The 22246-nt window shown below is 33.8% G+C and overlaps 1 long non-coding RNA gene across 2 annotated transcripts in view; it reads left to right on the top strand.

The window, feature by feature from the left end:
* Positions 1-22246, top strand: part of LOC118187313 (uncharacterized) — a 160598-nt gene that overhangs the window by 13312 nt on the left and 125040 nt on the right. For both annotated transcript variants that reach the window (XR_015039510.1, XR_015039509.1), the window contains exon 2: positions 1722-1805. This is a non-coding gene — a long non-coding RNA (uncharacterized LOC118187313). The remainder of the gene's footprint in view (positions 1-1721; positions 1806-22246) is intronic.

Here is a 22246-nt window from a genome sequence, read left to right as displayed (position 1 = left end):
ATTAATACTTCTGGGAAAAGCAATATATCTCGGAAAACGAATCATTTTAAATGAACTAAAATTTAATTCCTTGGTTAATCCTAAATTGGAGTAAGTAAAATGAAGTTAGAGAGTTTCAGCGGTATATTTATTTGGGGAAATTATAAAAGCAGTAAACAATGTCATACGGTACATTGTTCAATACTTAAAAAGAAAATAAGTCACCATGTTTAAATAGCGATAAAAATCACCCAAATTAATTCATTTAAGAACTGAAAAATTGATTCATTTTCAGGTAAAATTGAAAATTAACCAAATTATCAAACAATTATGTGTTTTAGGGAATTACTTACATCATGGTAACGCCCTGAAGGATAGGAGAAACAAGCGCCAAAATGTCTCCTTAAGGTTAATGGTGCCTGAGTAGAGGACTTTTGTAACAGAAAGTGTTTGGTATTTAGGATAACATGAAAACGCTAGTTCTTTCATTCACTGAGTAATATTCATGTGTGTAATTACTGTTATTAATTTAATGCGCTCTCGGAAATTGCGCTCTACATAGCATTTAGAAATTACATATTAACACAAATATCAAGTTTCTGAATGCTAAAGCTCATTGACGTTGTCCGTTAGAATAATTTACTGTAAGATGTAACATGAATATAGGGTAATCTTCCTTTGAAATCTCTTTACGAAGGAATCTTTCCTTGTGCTTTTTCATTCAATACGATTTAATGAGTCAGCGGAGCAGATAAAATTATTAAAAACTAGAAGTTTAATCGTTAAGTACATTACCCTCCCAATTTATAAAACTAGCTGTATGAGAATTTATATAGCTCCCATCTCCCTCCGTTATAGACTTTGAAAGTGGATATTTAAGATTACACTACACAAAAGTACTTTCCATCATGCTTCCGTGGTATAACGGTAGCATATTCGGCACGCATTTGAGTTTGAAAAAAAATCTCTGGAAAAATCTCTCCAGAGAGGGCACTGCACACTTTGACATGTTTTGCTTCAAAACAAAATAGGAAACCTAATGACACTGAAGGTGGCGCCGAACCCAAACAGTTGGGGACGATTATTCGTCACCTCCAGGATTTGTCTTTTGGGTCCCCTAATTCCCAGTCACCCTTTGGAAGGGAGAGTATATAAGGTATTTTCTCTCTCTTTCAAGCATGTCGTTTTAGCCTAACGCTAGCACACTCGGCGCGTATTCGAGAGGTCCCGGTTCAAGTTCAGGAGAGGGTACTGCTCATGTTTCATGTCTCCTGCTTCAAAATAAACTAATGACTCTGCAGTGCCGCCTGATCTGACAGATGGTGGACAATAATTCGACACCACCAGGATTGCCATTTGGGTCCTCTAATCCCCAGTTGCCCTTCAGAAGGGGAAACATATTAGGTATTTTCTTCCTCCTTCCAGCATGCCTTTGTAGCGTAACCCTAGCACACTCAGCGCGTATTCGAGAGGTCCAGGTTCGAGTCCTGGTAAGGGCATTGCCCATTTTCTTTTCTTCAGCTTCAAAAATGCCTAATGACTACTACCTTCCACAAAAATGGGTTTTTTTTTTATCATTATTTATATTTTCTAAACACCACGAAGCATTCCCCCCCTACATATTTGACATGAAGGTCACTACATTCTACGTATAAAATAATAACGCCCGTTTTATAATTTTCAGAAGAATAAAAGTGTTCTTTCTATTTTGATCTCAATGAAATTTTTTTTATTCTTTTCAGACTTCTGAAGTACCAAGATGAAATTTGGTATCGTTTTGTGCTTTTTGGCTGTTGCTTATGCAGTAAGCATTGAAGAGAAAGAAGGTAACTATTTTAATTTTTTTAAATAATCATACGAAATTATTCCACATATACAGTGAATGTACAGAGTTTTAGAACTAAATTCACAAAAAACTGAGATTTGGAGAACGCAATTTTATCAATGCTGAGCCTTCTAACATGTGCTTCATTCACTGAACTTCTGAATTCTTTCACTGAAGCCGAGGTGTAAAACAATCAATCTCTCATTCCCTCGTTATGCTGAGTTACGAAATGCTATCGAAAGTTGCCGTGTAATTACTTCGTAACTAGCCTGTCTATATCCGATGTCTACAAAATACTTCATAGCGCTAAAGCTGACTATGTCTGGCATCCAAATGGCGTTTCAGAGTGACCAACACCGATTATATGCAACACTCACTAACTGTCTAACACTGGTTAGCACTGTTCCAGAAAATTCTTCAGAGTAGTTAGCACCGACTACATTCAACATTTTCCTAACTGTTTACAACTTCAAATCAGTTATCGCAAAAACATACGCAACAGCACATAATGAATTATGGAATTTAAACTGTTAAAATATAAGCACAGCTCTACAGCAGTACTTAAATGTAAACGTTGTAAACAATTTTGTAGTTCTAACTTTATTCTGATATTAAAGAATGATGCAAACAGACCATGTTTGCAAAAATTACTTGTAACGTGGGAACATCACGCTTCTTCATTATATATAATGTCCTGAATATGATGCCTGTACCCACTACAATAAATAACACCATAAAACATGCACCTGTACAACTATGTATATCATGTAATGCATTTTCCTTGAGCTAATTTAACGCTGAAAGGTTTAGGAGTGCCGTTGATGCCGCCGGTGGAGGAAGAACTTGTAGTGTTGGCTGGAGTTAAATTTCATCACGACTCGAGGACACCGGAATGTAATTGGTTTTCTAGTTAGTGTATATGGCTAATACTTACTTACTTAGGGTAAATATTAGATAGGCCTTTCACTTATACATAACATAAATGTTTAGAAGGCAAATTCCAAATATATTCGGCACTCATCAATCATATAATATTTCAGCATATAGCGAGTAATAACGGCGCAATGGCTCATTCATTAGTGGGGTACTATATCAAGTTCTATCCTTGCGAAAAGGCAATGAAATTTTGCAATGAAAAAATGTAGCCCTCATTCCAATCTTCCCAATAAGAAATGAAGAACACCATCATCAATATACAGTAATTTTATTACGTAGAGAAAAAAAGGCTAAATTCGAAAGATGATCGCTGAACTGTACTCAGGAGCTGGTTAACTTTGTATTTAATAACAAAGATTATCATCACAAAGATATTTACTTTATTATATATTTATTAATCTTTTTGTTGCTGTAGAGGAACGATCTGGCTCCAAAATATTTTAAATTCTCAATCACAAAGCTGTAAGATCTGTTACAGCAAGTACACAAAAGAAAAGAATACTCAATTCAAATTACGTAGGTCGAGAGTATAACGAGAGTATAACTAGCAGCGCCTCCTGTCGGCAGCTCTTAATCACTACTGAACATACTCCCGACCTTGAAACCTTACGGGTTTCAAAATATTATTACAATTAGTATACACTATTTTAAAGCACAATAACAAACAATTGTAAGCAATAGCAATACAATGGTTAAATTTTAAAGACACATTAAATCATAAATGCAATATAAACACTATAAAGAAACACATTACAATATACAATACATAAATCTAATTACAATTCACAGGAAGAACACAAATGTCTCTCACATTTCTTTTTAACATTTTGCCACCTGGTAATACTATGTTAATCACTCGAACTTTTTTATCTTTTCCAAAAATTATTTCTGCAATTCTACCTGTTAACCATTTTGTACTGGGCATATGCTCATCCTTGACTAACACAAGTGAACCCACCTTAACATTATCTTTAGCAAACATCCATTTACTACGTTGTTGAAGGTTATTTAAATAGTCTCTCTTCCATAACTTCCAAATTTGTTGACTATATTTCGTTATTTTTTGCCATTTTGAGAGCCTATTTTCTGGTATCTCAACAAGTTGGGGTTCAGCTATTGATGTTAAAGGCCTCCCTATGAGAAAATGCCCGGGGGACAAGGTTTCAAAATTATCAAACTCGTATGATAAGGGAGTAAGAAGTCTGGAATTTAATACGCTTTCAATTTCTAGAATTACAGTGAGAAATTCTTCAAGAAACAGATGAGCATTGCCAATAATTCGTTTCAAGTGAAACTTAAAAGATTTCACCCCGGCTTCCCAAAGACCGCCAAAGTTTGGTGATTTAGGAGGGATAAACCTCCACTCAATGTTTTCACTTAGCAGGTATTTAGTCAGTGTTTCATCTGGGTGTTTAACCAATTTATGCAATTTTCTTAGCTCAATGCTTGCACCCACATAATTCTTTGCATTGTCACTGAATAATTTCGCACATTTACCCCTGCGACTAAACAATCTTTTCAAACAAGCTATAAAGGCATCTGAAGTAAGATCAGAGACAAAATCTAAATGCATGGCTTTGGTGCTTAAGCATAAAAATATGCACACATAAACTTTGTTTAGTTTACCCTTACGCTGATTTTTAAATTTAATGTGGAATGGTCCACAAAAATCAGTTCCAACATTACTCAATGGGTAAGAAGGTGTTACTCGTTCTTTGGGCAGATCACCCATTATCTGAGTCTCAAACACAGGTTTGTTTTTAAAACAAATTATACATTGAAAAACAATTTTACGACAAACATTTCTGCCATTTAAGACCCAAAATTTACGTCGAACATGATACAATAATGCATTTGAACCAACATGCAAATATTTTAAATGATAATATCTCACAATTATTAAAGTTAATGGATGCTTATCTGGCAGAACAATTGGATTTTTCAATTGGAACAATTGGATAAATCTAAATACATAGCACATAAGATGAACAATAGTTAAATAATTATTACTCAAGGAAAGAATATCATCAACTATAGAACTATGATTTAAAACAGTGAAGGCAATAGGAGAATGATCATTAGAGTCATCAGTTTTCTTTAGTTCATCAGAAAAGTCATCTAATGAAATTAGAATGTCATTATTGTCTACCGGAACATCAGTCTTTTCTCTCAAAAATTGGGGTCCATGCCACCAAATGTCACTGTTCAATAAAATGTCAGCACTGACTCCCCTGCTGAGGAGATCAGCTGGATTTTGCTTCCCAGGGCAGTGTGCCCAGGCACTGGTATCAACTCTGTATTTCGTTAATTCTATTGGCAACAAATGATTTCCATCGTTTCGTAGATCCTTTAATCCAATAGAGAGTTATTTTTGAATCCGTCCAAAAGAACACTAAGGAGGGCTTTTTTAAATCCACTGTTTCCTTGACTTTACTCGCTAGTCGGGCGGCAAGCAAAGCACCGAGTAATTCTAGTCTCGGAAGAGTGATTTTCCTTAGTGGCGTCACTCGACTCTTGCTAACCAATAAATTCACTTCGATGTTATTATCCTTCACAACTCTTGCATAAATAGCAGCACCATAAGCCTTTTGGCTAGCGTCGCAGAAGCAGTGTAGTTCTAAGATATCGGTTGACTCTTGTAAATTGAGCACATTTCTAGGAACTCGTAACTCTGAAAGATCAGGAACTTCGGAGCACCACTGAAGCCATATTTTTTGTAGATCTACAGGTATTGCTTCATCCCAAGAAATTTTCTTCATCCATAAGACTTGTAGAATGAACTTTGCACGCATAGTAAACGGCGAAAGCAACCCAAGCGGATCAAAAATCCTTCCAATTGTACGTAGTAGGAATCGTTTGGTACTTTCGTTTTTAGACAGACTGTTCACTAGGCTCTGCTTTCCCAATATTAGACAATCTTCAGTAGGATTCCATGACAGTCCCAAAACTTTAATAGTGTTGACTTGTGGCTGTGTATCGAAACCTTCACGTGTCCAAAACTGCATCAATGTATTGTTATTCGTAGTCCATTTTCGTAGCACCATGCTAGCTTGGCTCATAATTGCTGTAGCTTGAGTGGAGATCTCAAAAGCATCCGACACATTATCAGCTCCAGAAATAAAATCATCCACATACAAACAGCGGTCTAAGCATTCTGTTGTAGTCGGGAATTCTTTAGAGTGCTTTCTCAGGTGAGTTTTCAAAGTAGCAGTCAAAAGGAATGGACTGCTCGTAACACCAAAAAGAACACGATTAAATCTATAAACTTGAATTTTACCATTTTCTTCCCAGAGAAAACGAACTGCATCTCTGTCCTTTTCGGCTAATAAAATTTGTAGGAAAGCTTTCTCTATGTCTGAAATAAAGGCGACTTTGTTTATGAAATTAACAAGAATGTCGAATATGTTCGAATTCAGGTTTGGCCCTGACCACAGGCAATCATTTAGACATAAATGCTTAAAGTTATGACTGGAACTTGCATCAAATACTATTCTCATTTTTGTAGTTGCACTTTCCTCTCTAAAAACTGGTTGATGTGGCAAATAGATCACAGGTTTATCAACAGGTTCTTTAGGACATCTAACTTTCTCTATAATATTCTTATTTTCATAGACTTTTAAAGTTTCAATATATTGCAAATGAAGATTTGGATCTTTTTGAAGTCTACGCATAAGTAAATTAAGTCGCTTTTTTGCAACGATGAAGTTCTTATTGAGCTCTCCCCAATCTCTTTTCCACGGTAATTGAACCTCATACCGGTTATCTTTAAAACGAACAGTTTTTTCAAATGTTTCTAAAGATTGATCTATCTCATTTTCAAAGGGATCATCTTTAATTCCTATAGACTCAAGTTGCCAAAATTTTTTAATTTCATTTTCTATACCACTATAATTATTAATTAATCCACAGTGAACTGCTCGCGTATTTTCAGTCTCTGAACCTAAAATGCTGCCAGTGGCTATAAAGCCAAAAACAGAATTTTGAAATCTTAGCTCTGAATTGGGCACTTCAACTTGACCGAATTTTAAGATCTGATAAAACACCTCCGCGCCTAATAATGCATCAATTTTTCCTCTTTTATAAAAGTTTGGATCAGCAAACTTAATGTTTTGAGGAAAATGTTCAGTCGGAACTTCTATATTATTTATTAGTATGGAGTCCGAGATTTTAGGCACGCACAAAAATTCTAAACTCATTTCAAAGTCAATACCGTTTGAAATAGAAGCACATACTTTAGAATTAATATTTATTCTCGTATTATTTAATCCAGAAACCGCAACAGATATTTTTTCTCTTTTAATGCCTAACGAATTAGCACATTCAACCGTTAAGAATGACGTCATCGAACCTACATCACACAAAGCGCGAACTGATTTTAATTCACCGTAGCAATCTCTTATTAAAATATTCGCAGTAGAAAGTAAAACATTTTTCGTCTGACGCATTCCGTTTACAGCTGTGCCGGCGAAATACCCTTATATGCGGTCAGGTCGTAAATTTAGAACCCCTTTTTTCACAGGGGGGCTGAAAAGTAGGGAGTAATCTTGCTCGGGGTCTTGGGGGTCGTTTAAACATCTAACTTCTCCACATTCAGTTTTATACAGAGGAAAATAGAAATTGAATTCTTCGAATGAATGCAGTTTTGTACAATGAAAATGTATTACTTAATGATAAACTGTAAGATAAATAACATCTTTTTTTAAAGCCATAGGTGTAGAAAGACAGATATTTGTTACACGAATGAATTTGTAGTAAATATTGAGTTTTTCATTTCGAATGCTATGTTCCATGTATGCGAAGTAGCTGAGTATGTGAGATAATAGTCATAACCGAATGGCTTTCAACCTTTTCACGGCTAAGGACTGTTTCTCAATTACATTGTGGTCGCTGCTTTTTGTTTAATTTTCTAATGACATATAACCAATAATTGTTTTTATTTGAGACTTATGAATAAAATAACGCAAACTAGACTGCCGAAAATTCTTAAGAAGGAAGTTAAATAATACTGAAAGATACATTATTGATGCACTTTTGTGTTTTATATGTAGTAGTATTAACTACTACTATAATCCTTAAATGAAATCCTTAAATTATATATATCTATGTATAGGTATATATAAATGGAACCATATATAGAACAAGGTATAAAATATCTTTATTATACAATGTTCATTACCATACGTATATTTACGTAATATCAATATAAATGGTTAGTTAGGTTTCGTACATATATAATTTATTTTTATATTTTGTATTTTTTGTATTAGATTCAGTATTGTATACGTATCTGAAGTTTAATTTGTTCTCTTTTTGGGTTACGACTTTAAGTGAGAAAGAATTGTTAGGGCCTTCATAGGAATTACATTATATACAATCAGTTAGGATCCTACTTTTCCTTTCTTTTAATCATTATATATATTGAAATATTACTTGATAAGTATACGTAAAATATAGCAGTTTTTAAGCTACTTATATCTATTGTTTGGTCTGGTTTCTTTGATTATAGCAAAGCATTAGACTGTTATTTGCCTAAGGGTAAGGGTGCCTCGTGGAGAACTTTCTAAGCAAAACTGACTCTTATGCACGTTACACGTAGGGAAAACCTCGAAAACGCCAATACAGCCATCCCCGTCGATCCGGATTCGAACCCCGGATCGACCTGCCAGGTTTTACAGCTCAGCCGCTAGTGAGCTACACACACACACATCCACATATATACATTAAATAGTATTTACATGTCGTTTATAAAGTATAATTGAGTGCAATTTAATCATAAAGAGAAAATATTCTACGGAATTACTTCACTTCGTAGACTTTCTGCTAAGCTTCACCATATTTCTGAAAGAGAATCTCAATGCTAGTTCCATTTCCAAGCTGTTTATGTACCTTATTTTTCATGCTTTGAATTATATTTAGAAAATTATTTCACTTGGTTATAGCTGAAAATGCAGTTTTTTTATTGAAGAATTTAAGGGTAAGAAGAGAGTTATGCCCTTTTCTAATTATTCTTGAAACATTTAAATTTTTTTTAAAAAAAAGCGCACATTAATACGGATCACTGAACTAAAGTGCTCGATACAGGACAGATTAATTAGCTACTAAATTTTGATTTTCATTGAGTAAAAATGAATTTATCTGCATTCTATAAGAAAGTAAATATTCAAAAAATGTTTTTTTTTTTTTCCTATTCTCGCAGTCATAATATTCTTCTTAAATATTCAGCTAATTCATATTCAAATATTCCAATCCATTAGAATTAATAATAAATCGATACAGTAAATAAATAATTAAAATCAATTAAATGATTTTAATTGCCATTTTCCCTCTGATAAACCCCTCTTCAGAGTTTAATAGCATCGATCAGCTTTTGTTGGGGTTCATTTTTCTTTATGGTATGCTTAAGTTATATATGTATGTATTATGCATTGCTCATACTCGTCAATTGCAGCTTTTAATATCTTTTGGAAAAAAATCAATATGAGAATCCAGAAAATGATTCTTAGTGACGCTAAAACTATTATTACTAGGCACTGTTATGCCACAGTGTTTAAAAAAAAATCCATCCCATTGTTTAAAGGTAGATTCTATGCTCATATCCTAGTCTAAAATTAAAAGCTGCGAGTCAAAATTAAGGGGGTTGCTCTTAGAAAGCCTCAATTAAAAGTAGTTATATGAAATGTTAATCAATACTTATAATCTTACGGATTAAACACTTATTCCCTATTTGATCACGTGTATGGCAAACAGATATTCGTCATTCATAAAGAAAAGAAAGGTGAATCAAAATTAGTTTTCAAGCCCTATCGCATACATTAGCAATACTTATTCTCGTAATAACAGATACGTATGTGTTATTCTCTTCGTAATTTTCAGTACATATATTTATATTTATAATTAAGAAATGAAAGCAGCGTCAAACAGCTGTGAAAATTATATTTTAAAATTATTATTTAGAAATGCGCTTATAATGGTTTTTATATTTACGAAAGATACTTCCCGTTTACTCAGGCTCACTGTATTCAAGTCGATAGGACCAATTGAATGGAAAGATCGATTAATTCATTCCCAAGTTTCAAATCGGATGAATGGACTCGCGAGTAAAATGGCACATTAAAATACGGTCACTGAACTACAGTGAGCTATGAAAATTTTAACAAAGGCTTCGTACTTTATCTTATGAAAACAAAATATCAGAATTTAATTAAATGTTTCACTTATTAGAAAAATAAAATATAAATATTTGTGAATAAAAAGAAATTATCTTTAAAAAAATAAAATTTAAATGAAAAAATAAAAGAATTACAAAATATTGCAGAAATTACATAAAATGGCGAATAAACTTATTCGGCACAAGCTCGCTAAATGTAAAACAGATTGTACAGTCAGAAAGCTCGCCTTGTCACACAAATGTACTGTTCATCGGGTTTAAAGGTTATTCAGACTAATGTGCGAAGTTTGTGAGTAACTTGTATTTTCCTTTGAATGTATAAACTAGCCAAAAAACACTTTAAAAAAAAAAATATATCTCCCCTTATGATCCCTGACACAGCCGTTTACTTTCCCCTTCCGTAATTAACGTCAGTCTCCTGCTCTTGACCGCATTTGCCACGCCACCGTGCCGGCGAAACTACTTTCTTTATTGGTAGAAGAAGAGTCATAAACAAATTTTTCAGCATTCGGATTGAGACTGACTGTCGTCTTCTCCCCCCCTACTTCCGGCTTTGAAATATGAGCACTTTCGGATTTATTTTGTTTTTCATTTTCGAAATGTAATAGCGTTGAATGCTTTCGTGAGCATTTTTGACACCGATAATTAGACGAACACGTTCGAACGGAATGGTTTTTCAAACAATTAAAACAAAGCTTATTTCTTTTCACGAATTCACACCTGCCATTGACAGAAAGATGTATAAATTCCGGACACTTATATAATGAATGGAATTCTTCACCACGGCATTTTATGCATTTCAAATTTATGTTTTTTGTATTAGAAGTGGATATCATACTCGTAAGTTTTTTAGGTGGAGAATTATTACTCGTTTTTACCTCCTTTATTTTACTATTTTGAAGCGTTCTCGCTTGGCTTTGTAAAAACGAAAGTAATTGTTCAATCGTACCAAATTCTTCCGAGTTTTTTAATTCCTTTTTCCACCAGTATCGAGTCGATTTATCAAACTTATCCACTATCAAATAGACAATCATTATTTCCGATAAGTTTTCTACTTTGTAGTTTAAAATATTTAAAGTTCGAATACATTCGTTCGTTACATCAATTAAATTTAGAATAGAACTAGATGTCTCGCTAATACTCGGCTGATTCAAAAGCTTTTTTATTATAGCATTTAAAAGCTCACGTTTATTCGAATACCTATCTTCTAAAAGTTTCCAAGCTATATCGAAATTTGTATCCGAAATAGAAATAGACTGTATTACTCTCAGAGCTTCGTCCTTACAACTAGCTTTTAAATATTGCAATCTCATTGCATTACTCGAAATAGATTTGTTTTCTATTACACTAGCTTTAAACATATCTTTAAACATTATCCAATTCTCTATTTTACCATTGAATGTTGGTACCGATAGCGTCGGTAACTTAACATCCGAAAACACATTTGAATTATTATTACTCGGCACAGGAGAAACAGAATGTTCAGAATTCATCTTATTTTTTACTACTGCTAATTTACGTTTAATCATCAATAGCAACTCATCAACAATATCATCTGTATCTTCTTTATCCTTAATAAAGTTATCCAATTCTTCGGGTTTACATGCTTCAAAAATTGAATCAAATACAGATTTGAGTTCGTTAGAAATTTCATTAGTTTTAGTTTCAAATAGCTGCAACGCAACTGAATCTGAAACATCTAATGACGAAACAACTTTATCTTTATGCCGCGTCAGTGAACTTTTTAACACTCTTTTTCTAGTTTTTAGAGCTTCCATATTTATTACAGTTATACTCTTCAAATTTAATAGAGATTAAAATGGGAGAGCTCACCTTCGATTCTCGACGGACCACTTGAACTGTACTCAGGAGCTGGTTAACTTTGTATTTAATAACAAAGATTATCATCACAAAGATATTTACTTTATTATATATTTATTAATCTTTTTGTTGCTGTAGAGGAACGATCTGGCTCCAAAATATTTTAAATTCTCAATCACAAAGCTGTAAGATCTGTTACAGCAAGTACACAAAAGAAAAGAATACTCAATTCAAATTACGTAGGTCGAGAGTATAACGCGCTAGCAGCGCCTCCTGTCGGCAGCTCTTAATCACTACTGAACAATCGCAAAGAAAGTAATAATAGTTCTTGGAACTTTTGCGTCCTGGGATTTGCATGAATAATTTCACAAGAACTTTCGAAAAATAATCCCGAGGATTTATATTAATATTTTTACTGGTGTTATTTTAGATCAAGATTACAATTATAATTGGACGCTATTTTCATACATTATCTTAGGCACACACATATATTTTCTTTATTAATTAGCATGTTTGTAAAAAAAAATAGATCTTTCATCAGCATCTAAATTTTATGTCAGCATTAACAGGTAAATGAAGGAGAGTTTATGTAACTCTTGCAAACGACATTTTCTCTTATTCCAGAAGTAAATCGAATCTTAGGGTAATTCGGAGTTCAATTTTTTAGTTTGGATTTTGGAATAAGATTACTCCGCAGAATATTTTTTCAAAACTTTCAACAGAGTGTTGCATAAAAGCTGCTGAAATGTAAAATATAATTTAGAGTAATAATTCAACGTAGTAACAATAATATTAAAAATAAAAGAAAAAATCCAATTTTGCGAATTTATTCGGCGTCTGAAAAAAATTCATCGGAATCGTAGAAGTTTGAAAAATCTAAAATTCCCGAAAATAATGATGGAAACTTGTACCAAGATAAAGTTAGTACTCAGTAACAGTTTTCTCTCTCTCTCTCTCTCTCTCTCTATATATATATATATATATATATAAAATAAACTTAATCATAGATTACAATACCATTACATAATTTTAATATGTGAATTAAAATCATAAATTCAAACTAAAATTTCCAACTTGGTATCTTTCCATATCTAATCTAGCATCTTTCCCTAACTATTGGTGCAGCATTATTAAGTGCCATAAACAGTCATCTTTGCAAGCAATTAAACAGTTACCAATTAAACAACAGATGACAATGCAATTCATTTGAAATTATTAACTAACTGAGGCAAACTACAATGTTAATATGAAATTAATTTGAAATGACAGTACAATGGACTTGACATCTTTTTAATTACTTAAATCAACGACTGATGATTCCTTAATGACTTATTAAATGATTGATTATTTAAATAACTAATAAAATTTAAATATTCAAAGCGTCTAAAATATTTGAAATGTTTCAAATTTAATTTCTTTTCTATAATAGCACTGTACTTCAGCAAATCCTTGATTAAAAACTACCTGAATAAATTTTAAAGCAGTGCCAAAACTATAAAGCAAACCTTAAATCTTCTAACGAAAACATATCGTTGCGTTCTACGGGTTCATGGATTTGGAGTGGAGTGATTGATTACAACACTTGATTAAGAATCAAAACGCAATTTATTCGTCAGTATTACACAGGACAGTTCCACAGACAGTCGTCGATAAACTACCATAAACACATTGAAACAATCAGTAACACAGCCTTCAGGCTACCAGGCTATAACGGTAAAGACAGCTTCACGGCAATGCACTAAAGTACAGCTCCCTATTCCGTCGATCTATCTTGAGCTAATCTCAGAACTCAAGACACTACTACTGAACTCAAACATACTCTCAATACTTCTCACTTTACACTACTCTGCGTACAGGCATAGTATATATAGCTTTTGGCCTACCTTCCAGAACATTCTCGAGGAAACCGCGAAGAATTCATTCTAGAATGTTCTCGGTCCGTTTATGGCATATGGCCAATTTTGTCTCAAATTGTCGCCAAATGGGAGATTTCGTGCCAAATCTGCCAACCTTGCCTTTCCTTGCCAATTTCTGGCAACCCCATCCCCCGACATTTCGTAACAATAATCTTTATAACGCCCCACTATCCTTTTATTGCTGTACCCTTTCATATTTAATTGTTAATTAATTGCATATCTTTACAGAATTAATTTCGGTGTCCTAGTTTTGTACTTCTGAATTGTGTATTCAAAATTTAATGTTTATTCTGAATAAATTGAGAATTGTTAGCAACTGAGTACTACATCTGGTGATCTAGCGGTGACGGCCTGATGTCTCCCTCATTCTATCTGTACCTATCACACACTACATAACGTAAAACAAAATATTCTAAGGAAAATACAAAAAGATTTTAAAAAAATGCATAGAATACCATAAGTGATAGCCAGTGATGTCATAGAATTTGGAAGTAGTTTTTATACACAACAGTGTGTAATTTAATTCTAGTTTAGTTTAGTTTATTATAGCAAAGCACACTAGGGTTATTTGTATAAGGGATGGATGCCTTCGTGGAAGAAATTACGAAAATGCCCTCGCAGCCAGCCACTCGCCTGGATTCGAACCTAGGTTGGAACTCCCAGTGTTCAGCGATTTAGCCTAATTCTAGAATATATATCTGTTGTACAATGGAGAGCAAACGTTTCTAGCTGACTTCTTTACGTGAGAACTCAATGATTTTGTTTACGTTCTCTCGTAAGTATTGCTCTTCAGTGTGTAGTCATTAGGTTTTTTGGAAGCTGGAGAGATGAAAAATTAGCAATCGCCTTCGTCAGAATATAACCACGGACCTCTGGAATACCTTCCCAGCGTGCTACCGTTACACCACGAAGGCACGCTAGGGAAGTGGGAGAAATACCTTATAAGTGCAGGTTAGCTTTCTATTGTTGTTGAAAATATGTTTTCGTTTTTGTTTTAAATACGGAGTTAATTTACAAAACCACATGAACTTACTTTCCAAATTAAACAGTATATAAACACGACATTTTGCAAGTAAATTCATATATTATTGTTTCCATTAATTATAATAAATATTACTCTTTTTCCTACTAGATTTTTAACTTTCCCAGGATTAAAGCTTTTTTATTTATTTATTTATTACGTGCCCATTCTTTAGGCACTAAGACTTTTTAACAGAAAGTGGTTTTTATCCACGTTAAACACGAGGAAAGATACGAAAACGCCCATGAAGCCAGCCAGTTCGTTGGAACCGAACTTTCCTAGTATTAAACATGAAAGTATTATGTTAACCATATGTGTCTTTCCTAGTTAATCAGGAGTTCACTGTATTTTTTATATATGTGTAACTTTCTAGCTAGTATACGCTAAGCAGATAATGTTTTATCGCAGAATAAGTTTAGGGATTCTACGGAGAGTTGGTTACCTTTTTTTTTAAAATGATAATCTTGTATACAGTCTTTTAGGTTTATAAAAATGAAGTAAAGAACTTCATGCTGAGAGTTTTGAAACTGAGAGTTAGTATACTCTATAAGGGTTACTTTTTTAAGGGATGGATGCCTTCGGGGAAGAAACTCTATAAGGATAGTTCCCTTATAGGGTTAAACTCTATTTGACTTAAATGCAAATACATTTTCGTTTAATTCGTTTTGACTGCTAGAGGAATTATCGTCGTGTCTTTGCTTTTCAATACCAGAACAGTAAGTAAATTAGGAGCACAGAGTAAAAACAACTGAAGGATTTGTTTGAACTTAAACTCGAAGTTGTAGAGCTTAATAAATGAGCAGAATTAATTTGCATTTTATAGTCATTGCTTAAGTTTATTCTGAGATATTTTGTATTTTGACAAGTGTTATTGGTTATGTTATGGAAAGGCTACGTAATAGTTACGGAACTGACATAAACCTGCTTTAAGAAAAAAGTTTAATTTAGTCTCTTTTAAGAAGATGTTTTAGCTGAGTTTCCTTTAAAAATACGTTTTTTTGCAAGAAAAGTATACTTATAATGAGAGAAAATGTTTTTAATGAATAATTTACTGAGGAATATACAGGCTATAAGGAGAACAATTATGTTCTACAATCATTGCATTACTAAATAATTCAGAGACATAAATACAAAAGGATAAACTTAGTATTACAGTTATGAAAATAGATTTAAAATTTAAGTCTTATTAAATCGATATTATAACCATTCTAGCAATTTTTTCATTGATTATTTAAATATTCTACATATCAGATGAAAGGAGATTCCATTACGTTTGAGAAATAGCCAAAATATTAGTGGAAATATATGAAACAGATAAAAAAATCAAGTCTATTACATATTAATGGAGCATTTACAGAAAATGAAAATGCAAAGAAATTTTGTTTGACTTTTATTGTATACGATAACAAACGTAGAGAATATTTACATATTTGGCATTACAGAACATAATGTTTTACAGAAAACTGTAAGGTGTTGTTTTCAGTGATATGATACAAAGCATTTACAATGTCTTGAATATTATATTTTTGATACCGTGTAAGCCTCATCCTATAAGCAAAAAGACATTTCTATAGTGTAATATAACTCTAATTAATAGAAAAAATAAAATAGAGTTTGCGGATTTGACATAGAATAAATAGTTATATTTTGAGATAATTTTGCCGCAAAGGATGTTTGCTAACAATTTCGAGAAAGTTTCGTGTTCAAGGATTGACATTAACATTAAAAGAACATTACAATAACGGCAAAGCCGTACTTAATGAGCATTATATTATGCAGTTTTACACTGTATCTTGCAATTATAAACGAGTCTGTGTTTGACAATGTAATATGTATTAGTTGCTTATTTACTTGATGGTAATTGAATAAGGTAAAGCACACAAGGACCATCTCCCTCAGAGGAGGAATGCCATTATGAAGTTTTCTCTGGAAGAAACCAGCTTACATATTCCTTTTACACATGAGAGTAAACGGAGCCTGTTTACCTTAGGAAGTCTTCCAAGGACTCCTATCCCTTGTTAGCTGATAGCCCTAATGATCTATGACATGAACAAATAACATTTGTGATAACTCATAAATTGTTGGTGAAGTAACAAAGGCATGTTTACTAATTTAAAAAAATGAACTGTTGATTAACGGACGCTGACCGCTTGCCTTCCGCAATTGCCACTTTTTCAGATCCCATATATCGCAGAATTTTACTCGATTTTATGGCAAAATAACAATTTGATTTTCTCACATTTTAGTGCTGCCATCTGTGAAGAATATCACGAACTAAATTATTTTATGAAATTGTGCATTACTTTATTTTGATTGGATTTGAAATTCTTTGCTTGCTTAGGTAATTGAATCTAATAAAAGAGAATTAAAATTCTAAACGTAACACATATATTACAAGTAAATATATTTAATTAAAAATTTAGTTGCCAATTTAGAATTTAAAGTATTAAATGAAGTGCAATTAGTAATATACTTAATGTGCTAAATATAGGCAAGGATAAAAAGAAAATGTGACAGATATATGCATTATATATATATATATATATATATATAGATAATGCATATTATAATTATATATATATATATATATATATAATTATATATATATAATTATATATATATATATGTTTGTGTGAATTATATATATGTATAGATATACTACAGATGGACTAGGTATTCGAGTAACTGGATAATCTAATTAAAGTTTTACCTACTGTTTAAATTCTTCAGCAGGTAATTTTTAGTGGATTCCAGTACAAAGTTTTAGAATTACGTTCGTACATATCTGAATATTGAAGAAAATAGCATTCTTATATTTTAACTTGAAAACGCAATTCTTAACCTACAGCTGCCTTCATTGTTTTCTAAAACTCATCTTTGGGAATATTGTGTGAGTCTCTGGTTTTCTAAATCTCTTCACTGCTATTAACATAACAACCACTAGCTGAGACTTCTCTTTAGGAAAGTGAAATTGGTCTTAAGGAACCAAATCTGGCGGATAAAGAGAGTGGTTGGGAATTGTGATACATTTCTTTAATAGAAACTGCTTGACGAGAACAAAATTGTTCATCCACTTCAAATCCAGTTCATCGATTTTGCACCTGCAACTACAAACATTTCAAGCAGCTAAGGCATAATTTCTAAGATCGGAATTAACTATTATTGCATTCTTGCGAGATAGTTATTTCTGGCAACTTAACACTTAGTTGGCCTTTAATAACCCGCGTTAATTCTTTCTTGTATATCAGATATTTTCAAGTTATGTGGACAATTTTTTAATATGTTGTTGGTTTCATCACAGTGTTGCTTTAGGGTGCACTACGGCGTTTGCAAAAGTTTTACCGAAGAACAAGGCTCACCAGCGGCCGAGCGGTAAAGTTGCTGAACACTAGTAGTTCCGTCTGAGGTTCGAAACCCACGAACGGGACTAGCTGCATGGGCGTTTTCGGTGTTTTCCCCATGTGTTGCGTGTGTATGAGCCAGTTTCCCTTAGAACGTCTTCCACGAAGACATCCCCCTTAGGTAGATAGCTCTCGAGGCTTTGTTCTAATCATATAATCCGAACCTTTACCACAAAGCGCTGTATTGGTATTAATAATACTCGTCTGATTCGAAAATGTGACACAACATCGATAATTGGCTGTTCCAAAGTATAATTTACACAGATGGGCTTTAATGCTTTACCCTTGCTTGACCAATCTCTTGAAACGTAAGTGTCGGTAGTACACACATCACAGCATGAGTCGTGTTTGCAACCAGTCTGAGCATTGGGAAAAGACTGGCAGCAATCGCACTGCAGAGTGCCACTGAGACTCCGCTGAGATTTGAGTTTAATGTATGCAAATATTGTAATATTGTAGGTGTATTAACTTAAAAATCTGTTTACATTTTTTAGATTTGTCGCATGTGACTAAATATGAAGATAGTTTCTTGCTCCCCCATTTCTCCATTTAGTGAGTTGTAAGTCATTTATAACACAGAAATCGGGTTTATTGAATTTATTCTGGATATCTGTAGTTTCATTATTTGATGGCAAGCTGTATATAGTTTCTTTCACTTTGCGATCTTCTGGGAGTAAAAGGGATTTTGTCGACGCCCAGAAGGCATAGGGGTTAGGGAAGCCTGACTGCGATACCGAAGGGCGTGGGTTCGAATCCCGGAGAAGGCATGGTTGTAACTGTCCGTCCCTTGATAGGAAGCGATGGTGGCCCACCTATTAAGTGGCTCCATAATAAAGAGACCACAACATCTGGCCTTGTATAGATTAATGGACTGGGTTACAGTGTAACTGTTCACAATCCGCCATTGGGGAAAAAATCTTTGACTTTTATCCTGAAATGCTTTGCATAAATCATCTTGACATCACAACGTGACAATTTTAAGTCTCTTAGCATTTTAAAGAAGTTTCTCCTGGTAACCGTTTCAGATGGAGACTGTAGAGACTAATTTTTTATGTACTAAAGCCATTTAATCAACTATTCAGTTAGAAAGAAGCAGGAAAACAAATCATCAGTTGTTGTGGTTTTGTCCATATATTTCATGGAAGAATGGTTGCCAGAGCGTCAAAAAAGATGGAATTCTAATTTCCATCCAAAATTTTGAGGGAGAGCACCCTGGGGGTGTGTGAGTTTCCCACACCTCTTCTCTACCACCAAACCACTCGAGATGATTTTCGGCTCTCCATATATTTAGAGTGTCTCCATGCCTCAAATGCACTAAACATTTACAAACATCCATGCTTTCTCAGAGATTCGAACCAGAGTCCTTCGGTACCGCAGTATACTTCCATAATCACTGTACTGACTCGGCGGCAACAGATCATCAGTGTTTGCCATTTCCTGCCCCGCATTAAGTATCATATTGTAAAACTCCACAGAAAACTAATTTTTCATTTTTATTTAAAATAGTGATTTTTTTGTGGGACATATACATCCCACCCTTCCAGGAAATGCTTAATTTTGATTTTCTATGAGAGTCACTATTTGGGATTTTGAAATCGCTCAGCGTCTTTGGGAGAGTTTCTGCAGCCTTGCGTGTGCAAAATGTCTGGTCGTCAGTTGAATATATTTTTGGAGATTTGATTCAGCTCATTTTTTATTATACAGCACTTCAGAAGTGTCTTGTTTCATCCTCCATGGAAATTAACTTACGCGCCTTAATGTTTCCTAGGTCAACTATGGGCAATTAGGTCAGCTATAGTTTTTCTAACTATCTCCTTGAGAATACAATAATACAAATAGCTTAAAAGCTCTAGAAATAATTGCAGGTAATCACAGGGACGGATGAAAAATCAGTACCGGACGACGAAAATTCAGTATCCCTCTAAAGATCTCATTCGATGATGCCCTTTCCGGAAATACTGATGGAAATTCGTTAAGGCCATGACTCAAACCTAGGCATTGACAGTGTCTAGGGAATCATAAAATCCAACAAAAAGTAAATCAAAGCTCGTTAACAAACGATACCAATTAACTCAAAATACACATGGCGCAGCAACAAGCATTTAGCTATCGTAGTCTATCTAACACACGAATGAAATTATAGCTCTGTAAATTTTAATTAACTGATAAAATTATAATTTACAGAACCCTAGGAAATCTACAGTTTTTCTATACTGGCATACTGGCGCAGATAGATTGGCATTTTGAAACTCTTCTTCGGGCATAACAAAAGGTATTTAGTTGTTCCGCATCTCACAAAAGGACCCCGTTACAAGATTCAACCGTTTGAGTGTCTCCACTCTGAGCAGGATTCTTCACGCTGAGTGAAGAGTCGATGATAAACCAATCGTCACACCCCCATTCCAGAGGACCGAAGTCTCTTACTCGCTAAGACACGACAGGTTACCTTTTTGGATTGCAGGAACCGAGCCTAAAATGCATTTTATTCTTCCAGAGTCGCGAGTGCCAGAGTGTCATACTATATTTGCAAACTTCGGGCATGTTTTTCAAAGCTCACTCCTCAATCTTCCCTTCTTTTTAAGCGAGGATGCAACCATGGAGATCGAAAGGTGTGTGCCGTGTTTTGCTGAAGCTATTGCGGCAAACACAGATCCAACCGCAAACGATGGAACTGTTAATGATATTGCTCCATTAAATTTCTCCAATTGAACAATTGAAAAGCTGGTGAATCGCACAGCTCATGAGTTAGAAGCCGGGAAAATTGGGAGTTTATTAAAAATATAATTATGTGTAAATTATCAAGAGCTAAATCAAGTGTTTTTTAAACCATAGCATCAATTAATGAATAATTTTAAGTTCTAACTAGAAAATGTAGTCGACGACTGATAAGATTTATTTAATAATGGAAAGGAGGGAAAAGAATGCGGATGAAAATGATGAGAAAGCTTGGATGATTATCATGACGTCAATGATGGTAACATGAAAATGTCTTTTTAAATTTAAAAATCAGCAATCTAGCAGTCAAAATCTGCATCATTAATGGAAGATGCATGATGTGCGGTTCCTGCATCACGGTCCGAGTCGCAATTTCGAACACATTTTTTGACGATGATCATTGTCTCTTTATGTTGTTTATTTCTTTATTTATGTTGCACTCTAAATAATAAACATGTTTTCTCACCTTGTCATTCCTATGTGATTTCCCATAGTCTAGGTGTAATTTATCTCTCTAGAAAGTTTGTCATCCTTTACCTTCCTCTCCATTGATATCCGACATAAATTCTCTTCCTTGCAAAACTCCAAACTCTAAAATTCAAATTTCATGGATCAAAGGACATAGTGACCATTTTGGAAATTATCAGACAGATGAATTAGCCAAAGAAGCAGCTATTAATCAAGATAGTACTGAAATCATCATTCTGCGGCCTGGCTCAAATTTAAGTACCAACTAAAACAACTTGCTTCAAAATCTTAGCAAGATTTGTGAAACAATGCTCCACAGGGAAGACGCACATATAACTTGATCCCCAATGTAAGCTTCACATTTCTATACTCGAATCCTTCATTAAATTACTATATAACATGACACAGACCTTTCCCCACATTTTCTACGCAAAAAATAAGGAGACCTCTGATATATGCCATATGGACATATACATCCTATGTGGGGAATAGGGAATTCCTGATCATTACACCTTCTCATGCACCTTAACTGAGGATATTCACATAAAATCCCCTCCCGAACTGATCTCCTGGCATTCCAAAGGTTTCTAATTAGAGATAAACATCAGTATATAAATTTTCAAAAAATTATTCAACGACCCTTTTCCTACGACCTAGATCTCTGTCAAGTGTAAATCCACAAACTGCATAATTTAGCTAACTTTTGCTGTGATTATGGACAAAATGACTCCACTCGTGAACTTTATTAACTGCAATAAACCTTCATATCTGAAATAACCCATGGACACCCACCTCTTAAGCATTAATATTAGAATTCATTACAGCATTGTGTTGCCAATTATAATTATCTCATTGTGTTTATCTGTTTACTAATTATGTTTATCTCCTATTTTTGTTGTACCAAAATAGATGTTCGATTTAATTTATGAATTTCAAATTGTATTCGGACTGTTTTGTAATCTACTTATGTCCTGCATCATTATTTTTAATAAATAC

The sequence above is a fragment of the Stegodyphus dumicola genome, chromosome 2 (assembly GCF_044657685.1).
Source record: "Stegodyphus dumicola isolate Sdum_Otavi_A_Nest chromosome 2, ASM4465768v1".
Taxonomy (NCBI): domain Eukaryota; kingdom Metazoa; phylum Arthropoda; class Arachnida; order Araneae; family Eresidae; genus Stegodyphus; species Stegodyphus dumicola.
The sequence above is the reverse complement of the archived record's forward strand: the minus strand, read 5'-3'. Positions and strand labels throughout refer to the sequence as shown.